Raw genomic sequence first — 9,238 nt, forward strand, 5'->3', positions numbered from 1 at the left:
CAAGTTAAAAACAGTGAAGCATTTAAACACCTTTAACTGGGATGTTTCCCTTCATTCTTTTACTGGAGAAAAAAACTCTCTGGCTTGTTTGCTATTCTTTAAACCAATCACAATAGTCTTGGGCGGCGCTTAGCTCTGGACGCAACGACTTTGGCTCTGCTGAATAGTCTCAGGAAGGAACTTGTTTAGGTGGAACATTTTCAACCCGATAGAAGAAACGCCATCTGCATGTTGACAGAGAGCAGGGCTCAGCTTTGAGACACACATACACACACACACACACACATATATATTTTTTTGGTATTTACAAAGGGAAAGTACCGAAAAAGGTACCGTTGGGTACTGGAACCAAATTTCAGGTATCGGTACCAGCATCGGTAAAAATGTGAACGGTACCCAACCCTAGCCACATGTAATATAAGATGAAGTTAACTGTTGACACAATACGGTAAAGTGAGCTATTTAAATGAGCTGCATACATGGCTAAACGTCATTAGCTCTTACCAGTGTATCACCCTGTGTAACATTACTTCGTCTGCAGCAATCCTGCCACAATCGCTCCTAAAACATCCCAGTGAGATATAAAATGGTGTAACGTTAAACATATTCTTTGTAAATCTTTACAATTATTCCCCTAAAGACAACACTACATTTTAGTAGTTATTTCAGTTTTAATGCAGGAGATACTTGACACTCTGAAGTCCTATGGATTGGTCACCTCATCAGCCCTTGCATTTTCTCCATTCAAACAGAACATTTTGATATAGTAAAACATGGTCAACTATAATTCACTCCCCCCTCCCATTAGTTCTTCTAACCCTTGTATCATTATCTCTACATGTTTCCCCCTTGGGTCTACCAAAGGAGCCCTCAGCAGACGTCAAGCTGGCCACCGTAGCAGGAAAGAAGGCCGAGGAGGAGGAGGAGCAGCCTGCAGGTCCTCCATCAGCAGCAGCAGAGGAGGAAGAGGAGGAGTATGAGGTGGAGAAGATTTTGGACCACAGAGTGGTGAAGGGAAGAGTAGAGTTTCTGCTGAAATGGAAGGGGTTCTCACAGTAAGTATGAGTCTATAATATTAATTATTGGTGTTCTTGGTCCTGAGATACAAATTGCAAATAATCTACACCAGGGGTTTTCAGATTGGGTGAATATGAGCCTCCCCTTAGAGTAGGTAAGCTAGCAAGCAATGATTCAATGTTCAATGTGGGGCTGCACTGCAGAGAGAAATAAACACAAGTGGTCCTCCACCTGCAGACTTGATCTGTATTTGGTTTTAATCAGGGTCAGTGCAGAAAACACACACTCACACAAGTAGGTGGAGGTGCTGTCATTTGCTAGCACCTCCTTGCAGACCACACACTGCAGCAGAGGTGCAGCCTCGGACCCCGACCAGGTGAAACCTAACTTTAAGTACACAGGATCATATTTCCTACGTTTTTTGCTGGGTCCTGTCTCCTCCCTTAATGCTGACTTCAGTTGACTTGGAACAAGGAAATTATGCATTTTAAAGTTAATTCACGCACGCACAATTACTGATATCAAAAGAGCTGCATACAGAGTTATTTTTTTTCTTGCGTGTCGCGCCTCCCCTGTGGCTCTTTGGTGCCCCGGAAGGGAGGCGTGCCTCACTTATTGAAAACTGCTAATCTACAGCATAAATGTCGGCATCGTATAATGCCCTCAAAGTTGAAGGTTTGGTATTTTGACACTAAGATGCAGACCTGCAAATAACCTTACAAAATGGCAATAGAAAAAAAGGAATAATACGAATTAGCAATTAGAGTAAGAATGTATTTCCTAAAAACAAAGTCTGAGGAGATTTTCTTCTGTCTGCACTCACCTTTCCAGTGAGGATAACACATGGGAGCCACAAGACAACCTGGACGGTCCCGACCATATCGTCGAGTACATGCAGAAACACAAGGAGAAGGAGGAGAAGAAGAAGCAGGGCAAGAGGAAAGTTGTCAGTGAGGCCTCGGGAGACTCAGAGGAGCGAGGGAGCAAGAGGAAGAAGAAGGAGGAGGTGAGTGAAGGAAAGAGGTTACTCCAGACTGAAGAGTCCCAGAAATCTAATCTCAATATTATTGGATGCACACAGAGGGTTTCACAAATGTCTTTTAGGATTTATATAAAAATTAATCTTGATCGCTATAGCTACGCGAGTACTTTCGATAGAAAAAAACACCGACCCGAATCAGTGCAGGTAACACGGAGAAGCTGCAGCTACGTACTACAAGCGTCCCCTGAGCTAACACGGCAGTGCTCGGGGCAAGTTTTAGAGTGCCTTTGTGCCTCTTAACAGACACAAAATGCAATTAATATGTCTGTGCCACATGAACAGGGCCCTTACGTGTCAACAAGATGCGTTTTCAACTCAGACATTGTTTAAATTCACCTATCTTGGTGAGTGTATTCAGACAGGCTTCTGTGATAATCATCCCAATAACAATCCTTCTTTTGGAATATGGACCGGGAACCTTAAATGGGGCCTTTTATTCCTAAATTCTCGTTACACAAACGGCAAATCTCCTTTACCGACATGTTGCTTGCTTGCTGAGCTAAGGAGCTATGCTTTGCCTGCAGCAGCAGGGGCGTGTGGTTTTATTTTCATACGCTTCGTTGATCTGATTGGTTGATTTGGCCCGTCTATCACCAATATAGGTGATAGACAGATGGTTTATCCAATCAGCTAACCAGTATTTTCGCCCTTTCCCAAAAGTTCTCCAACGGAAAGTTCCCAGATGGATATGCCGAGCAAATGCGAAGCGATCCATCTGGTGGAGTCAGGTTAGATCCGATGAGATAAAAAATTTTAAGTTTTGAATAACGTTCACAAAGTTACAAAGGTCTTAAATTATGTCTTGTCCTTTCGAAGGATGAAATAACTACCCTAACGTCCTAAATAAATGCTTTGTGTGTGACTTTACAATTTACTCCATGTGACCATAGACAGTATATAAGCGTGTGACTGGGATGTAATACGACAGCACAGGTACTATTTACGTCAGTGTTTTTCTTTACGCTCTTGACCGTGGAGTGTGCGCGGACCACGGCGCGGATGTGGGGTGCGCGACACATGGATGTAGCTAGGCTATAACAATGACAACGGCGTAACGTGGTCTTTTATCTTAAACCCGTGGACATGGTGAGAAAGCTCTGACGCTAAACATCCAATCTCGGGCGTAAATCAATCAGTTGTCAAGAAAGAAAACAAAACGTCTCGCACCGTGCAACTAACAAGCTAACGTTAGCTCGTCAGTTAGAATGGGCAAGTGTCTGAATGTCTGGCCAGAGATGTGGACCAGTTGGCGGACGAGGCTGAGAGCAATGCGGCTGAGGTTAGCACAACAAGCGGATCGGCGTGCGAGTCAGTCTAGCGCTAATGAAACGGGGGAGCTGGAAGACCCGCCTGCTGGTTCCTGATCAGCTAGCAACAGAGAGAGGGTTGAGAATAAGACGATGACGTGTTGGCAGTGCTCCGCCTTTGGTAGGCTATGTTTGAAATGCAGCCAACATGCTAACAAACATTTGACGGTATCACCGGGGTGAGAAAAAAAACCCAGAGCCCAACTCTTTATTCCCGCTGCTATTAAGCAGCCTTTAGACACATAAGCAGGACGGGATGAAACAATCACTGAAGGAACTGGCATTCACATTGGCGTATTATATTACATTATATTGTCTTATCTAGCCAAAGTGGAACTAATTGTGACACCTCCATAATGCACACATTTTATTTTTATCATCCCATTTATTTTTGTTTTTTAAGTTTCATAGCATAAGAGTGATTCATGCAACAAATACTTTATTATTTGATGTTATTAGATTACAAACACGCCTTACAAAGTTATTGTGAACGAAATATGATTGTTGAGTATTATAATAAAATGTCATTACCTGGTAAATCCTTCTTTTCTCAGGCCTAAAATCCACAATTATTTTTCATTATATGGCAATATGTCATATGGGATGGTACTGAAATATTGTTTTGTTCATCAGGAAAAGAGAACACTCGCAATACTCCCTTTCCTTTGCTGTTTGCATCTTGTTGTACATTAAAAACCAATAGGGCGCGATCGCAAAAGGGGTGCTATCTGTATAAAGGTAGATGTGAAGAGCTTATGACTTGGCCTGAAAAAAAGTTCAGTCAAGATTTCTTTTTCACTTTAATCCCTGCTGTGGGAAACACTGAAGTCAGTAAATGTATATTTGTAGGCTGCTTACGCATTCAGGCGGTCCGCGATCATCTGCCAAGCTTTCTCTTACTGTTTCATTACAGCATTACAGTTGTTTCATTACAATTTGCCTGAAAAATTTTGAATATTTTGGAACTTATAAAAGTTAAGAAGAGTACATTTGCTTCCATAATAACATGTCTGCAAACGGCACATATTTTCCATCATTTTGTCAAAAATTATTTTATGAAGAGTTACAATTGTGAGTGAGAGCCAATCCAGGGTTTAAAGGTTGTTCACTAACGCTCTCTCTCTGTTTGTCTGTTGCTATAGAAACGGCCAGGAGGAGAGGGCCATCAACGCATTCACAATGGAGAGAAGCTGTACAGCTGTGATCAATGTAGGGCAGATTTCAAAACTCAGGGTAACCTAAAAAGACATCAACGCATTCACACTGGAGAGAAGCCGTACAGCTGTGATCAATGTGGAAAAACTTTTTCTAAGAGTGGTAACCTTAAAAGACACCAACGCACTCACACTGGAGAAAAACCTTACAGCTGTGATCAATGTGGAAAAACTTTTTCTCAGAGTAGTCACCTTGTAATCCACCGACGTGTTCACACTGGAGATAAACCGTACAGGTGTGATAAATGTGGGAGAACTTTTTCTGAGAGTGGTAACCTTAAAAGACACCAACGCACTCACACTGGAGATAAGCCTTACAGGTGTGATCAATGTAGGGCAGCTTTCATACATCAGCGTCACCTTAAAAGACATCAGCGCATTCACACTGGTGATAAACTGTACAGGTGTGATCAATGTGGAAGAACCTTTTCTGAGAGTGGTAACCTTAAAAGACACCAACGCACTCACACTGGAGATAAGCCTTACAGCTGTGATCAATGTAGGGCAGCTTTCATACATCAGCGTCACCTTAAAAGACATCAGCGCATTCACACTGGTGATAAACTGTACAGGTGTGATCAATGTGGAAGAACCTTTTCTGAGAGTGGTGACCTTAAAAGACACCAACGCACTCACACTGGAGATAAGCCTTACAGCTGTGATCAATGTGCGGCAGCTTTCATACATCAGCGTCACCTTAAAAGACATCTGCGCATTCACACTGGTGATAAACCGTACAGGTGTGAACAATGTGGGAGAACTTTTTCTCAGTCATAGTCTTAAAAACCACCAGCGCATTCACACTGGAGAGAAGCCGTACAGGTGTGGACAATGTGGGAAAACTTTTTCTCAGCGTAGTAGCCTTAAAAGACACCACCAGCTCATTCACACTGCCTCGTAGTGAACATGTTTCCAAGCCAAGCTGTTTCCTCCTGCCTCCTCCTCATGCCCTGATAGCTGTGTTGTTATATTCTGATCTTCTCTCCACATTGAAGGCTGACCAGCAGTAACTTGATCTTCTGAACACCATGGATGTTATCCTGGATCAGCTGGACGGTTTTCTGCCTTTCCTCAGAACACTCAACTTTACACTTTTTTGCGACGTTCATTTGATGTTTTTTTGTGATTTTTTAATGCTAATGTTGAAGCTGTTTAACCACAATGTTCCCACAGTGTGAAGGTGAAGGCCAAAAGGCGACCATTTAGTGTTTGCTCTGATGAATGATGACATCGGCTGCTCTGCCTGAACTTTAAGAGGTTTAAAGATGTTTCGGTCGGAAAACGTAGGTATGTTTGTTTGGTAAAAACTTTTTGTTTTAGAAACATATTACATTTTGTTTTTACTTTTCTTTGTCTGACAGGAAATCTGTCTAATTTTCATTTTAGGAATACATGTTTAAGGACTTTAGGATGCACAGAAAGTCTCAAAATGTTGCAGCAATGTTCAAAATAGTCATTTCTCCGGGCTGCTTTCTCATTTGGGCCTAGACGTGTGGCATGGCTGCTCTTTATGGTCCCCTTATTTGTTTTAATCTTTGAAAACCTTTTTTGATGTCCTTATATACTCCAAAACTCCCAAAAGTTGGCGCAAAACCATAACCTTTGACATTGTGACATTTGGTCCATGCGAGTTTAATAAGCGCATCCTAATGCATGGAAGGCCTTCATTTGGACATAGTTGTTTAAATATTTGTGGAAATTGGTCCAAACATTCTTCTCATCGTTACCAACATACTGGAAGTTGGTCATTTTAAATTTTATGCTCTCAGGTTATTGTTGTTTTGTAGTTTAACATCATATGTTCCTACTTTGTGGACTTTTCATGTAAATGGGTGAATTAAGGGTTTATTTCACCACTGGTTTGGTTGAAATAAACCAAACCAGAGTGGTGATTGTTGGAACAGTGGAAAGATGAACCAAGACGACTTTTGGTAGTTTTATTTAGTTTCTGTCGACTTTGAATGAAGTGTGTTTAATAATCATAACATTTCTGTTTTAATTAAATGGAGTCTGGTGGAAAAATAAATAAAAATGCTTAAAATAAATCTATATTTTGTCATTACTCCTTATACTTCTACATTATTTTAATTATAGAAATGCTGTACATAATATTTAATACTCAAGTAAAGTACAAGTACCTTGAGTTATTTACAGTACTTGAGTAAATGTTACTCAGTTGACTAACATGAACTCTGGAAAGAGGGAATTGAATGTTTTGAAGGCTAATGATCTCAACATTTTTTACAGATGTTTTGACCTGGATTATGATAGTAATGTGACCCGCTGCAGAAACCTGTCTATGTCATTACAATGTGACCCAATACAGAACAGAATACAAATTAACCCTAATGCTGTCACCACAGTTTTTAATGATGGTATTTCACCTTTTATTTTGAAAACATTTTCGGATGAGCTGACTCCGGCTTGGAGCCCTCTATTTCAACTCTCTGTCGATACATGTACCATCCCTACTATTTGGAAGACATCTGTTGTCATGCTTGTGCCTAAAAGACCCTGCCCACAGCATAATAATGATTATAGCAGCACCGCTGACATCAATAGTGATGAAACCATTAGAACGTATAATGGTTGGTAATTTAAGGAGCGAGGTAAAGCATCTCTTGGACCCTTACCAATTTGCCTATAATAATGGCAGGGGTACTGACGATGCCTTAATCACAACTGTACACTATCTTAAATCACATTGAAAATCCATCAGCTTATGTTTGATTATTATTTATGAACTTCAGCTCTGCATTCAATTGTATTCTCCCTCAGACACTGTTGTGTAAATGACAACAGATGGACATGAACCCTTTCATTACTATATTATTAGATGGTATGGTTCTTTTCTGACGGACAGGACAGCAGGTAAGAGTCAACTCTACTCTTTCTGATACTCTGAATATAAAAACAGGTGCCCCTCAAGGCTTTGTAAGCTCTCCTTTACTTTTTATAATATACACAAATGATTGCAGGAACATCTATAGAAATAACCGCATTATTACATTTTCAGATGATACGGCCATACTTAGTCTACTACTACTTACTTACTCAGACATTGCTATCTATAAACAGATAGAGGAGGTAGTGAAGTGGTGCAACAGGCATAAACTGCCGCTTAATGACTCCATGTAAATAATGAGTCATTTTAGCGTGTATAGAGCCAGCATAGACCAGACTCCATGTAAATAATCAGGACTTTTAGCGTGTATAGAGCCGGCATATCTCCACCAGACTCCATGTAAATAATCAGGACTTTTAGCGTGTATAGAGCCAGCATATCTCCACCAGACTCCATGTAAATAATCAGGACTTTTAGCGTGTATAGAGCCAGCATATCTCCACATGTAAATGGGTGAATTAAGGGTTTATTTCAACCAAACCAGAGTGGTGATGGTTGGAACAGTGGAAAGATGAACCAAGACGGCTTTTGATATATATTTTTTTCGATCGAATATAAATTAAGTTTAAAGGTCCCATGACATGCTGCTTTTTGGATGCTTTTATATAGGCCTTAGTGGTTCCCTGTACTGTATCTGAAGTCTATTTTATATAGACCTTAGTGGTCCCCTAATACTGTATCTGAAGTCTCTTTAGACATTAGTGGTCCCCTAATACTGTATCTGAAGTCTCTTTAGACATTAGTGGTCCCCTAATACTGTATCTGAAGTCTCTTTTATATAGACCTTAGTGGTCCCCTAATACTGTATCTGAAGTCTCTTTTATATAGACCTTAGTGGTCCCCTAATACTGTATCTGAAGTCTCTTTTATATAGACCTTAGTGGTCCCCTAATACTGTATCTGAAGTCTCTTTTATATAGGCCTTAGTGGTCCCCTAATACTGTATCTGAAGTCTCTTTTATATAGACCTTAGTGGTCCCCTAATACTGTATCTGAAGTCTCTTTTATATAGACCTTAGTGGTCCCCTAATACTGTATCTGAAGTCTCTTTTATATAGACCTTAGTGGTCCCCTAATACTGTATCTGAGTCTCTTTTATATAGGCCTTAGTGGTCCCCTAATACTGTATCTGAAGTCTCTTTTATATAGACCTTAGTGGTCCCCTAATACTGTATCTGAAGTCTCTTTTATATAGACCTTAGTGGTCCCCTAATACTGTATCTGAAGTCTCTTTTATATAGACCTTAGTGGTCCCCTAATACTGTATCTGAAGTTTCTTTTCTATAGACCTTAGTGGTCCCCTAATACTGTATCTGAAGTCTCTTTTATATAGACCTTAGTGGTCCCCTAATACTGTATCTGAAGTCTCTTTTATATAGACCTTAATGGTCCCTTTATACTGTATCTGAAGTCTCTTTCCCGAAATTTCAGCTTTGGTGCAGAATTACAGCCACTAGAGCCAGTCCCACAATGAGCTTTCCTTAGGATGTGCCATTTCTGTGTCTGTAGCTATTGAGGAGGAGAGGGGGGGGCAAGGTGGAGGGTGGGGGTGTGGTCTTGACCAACTGCCACTTTGCTCGTTTGAAAGCCATGATGTCTCTCTCTCTCTCTCATGGGTGGGCCAAATTCTCTGGGCGGGCAAAGCAGAGAAAGGGGAGGTAACCTTGCTCCTTATGACCTCATAAGGAGAAGATTCCTGATTGGCCCATCTGAGCTTTCATATTCTGAAAGGCAGAGCAGGATACCCAGGGCT

At 40.9% G+C, this 9,238-nt stretch overlaps 1 pseudogene; it reads left to right on the forward strand.

The window, feature by feature from the left end:
• Positions 1–6,477, forward strand: part of LOC120572636 — a 75,412-nt pseudogene extending 68,935 nt beyond the window's left edge.
• Positions 6,478–9,238: the final 2,761 nt, after the last annotated feature.

Source organism: Perca fluviatilis, chromosome 14 (assembly GCF_010015445.1).
Source record: "Perca fluviatilis chromosome 14, GENO_Pfluv_1.0, whole genome shotgun sequence".
Classification (NCBI taxonomy): Eukaryota; Metazoa; Chordata; class Actinopteri; order Perciformes; family Percidae; genus Perca; species Perca fluviatilis.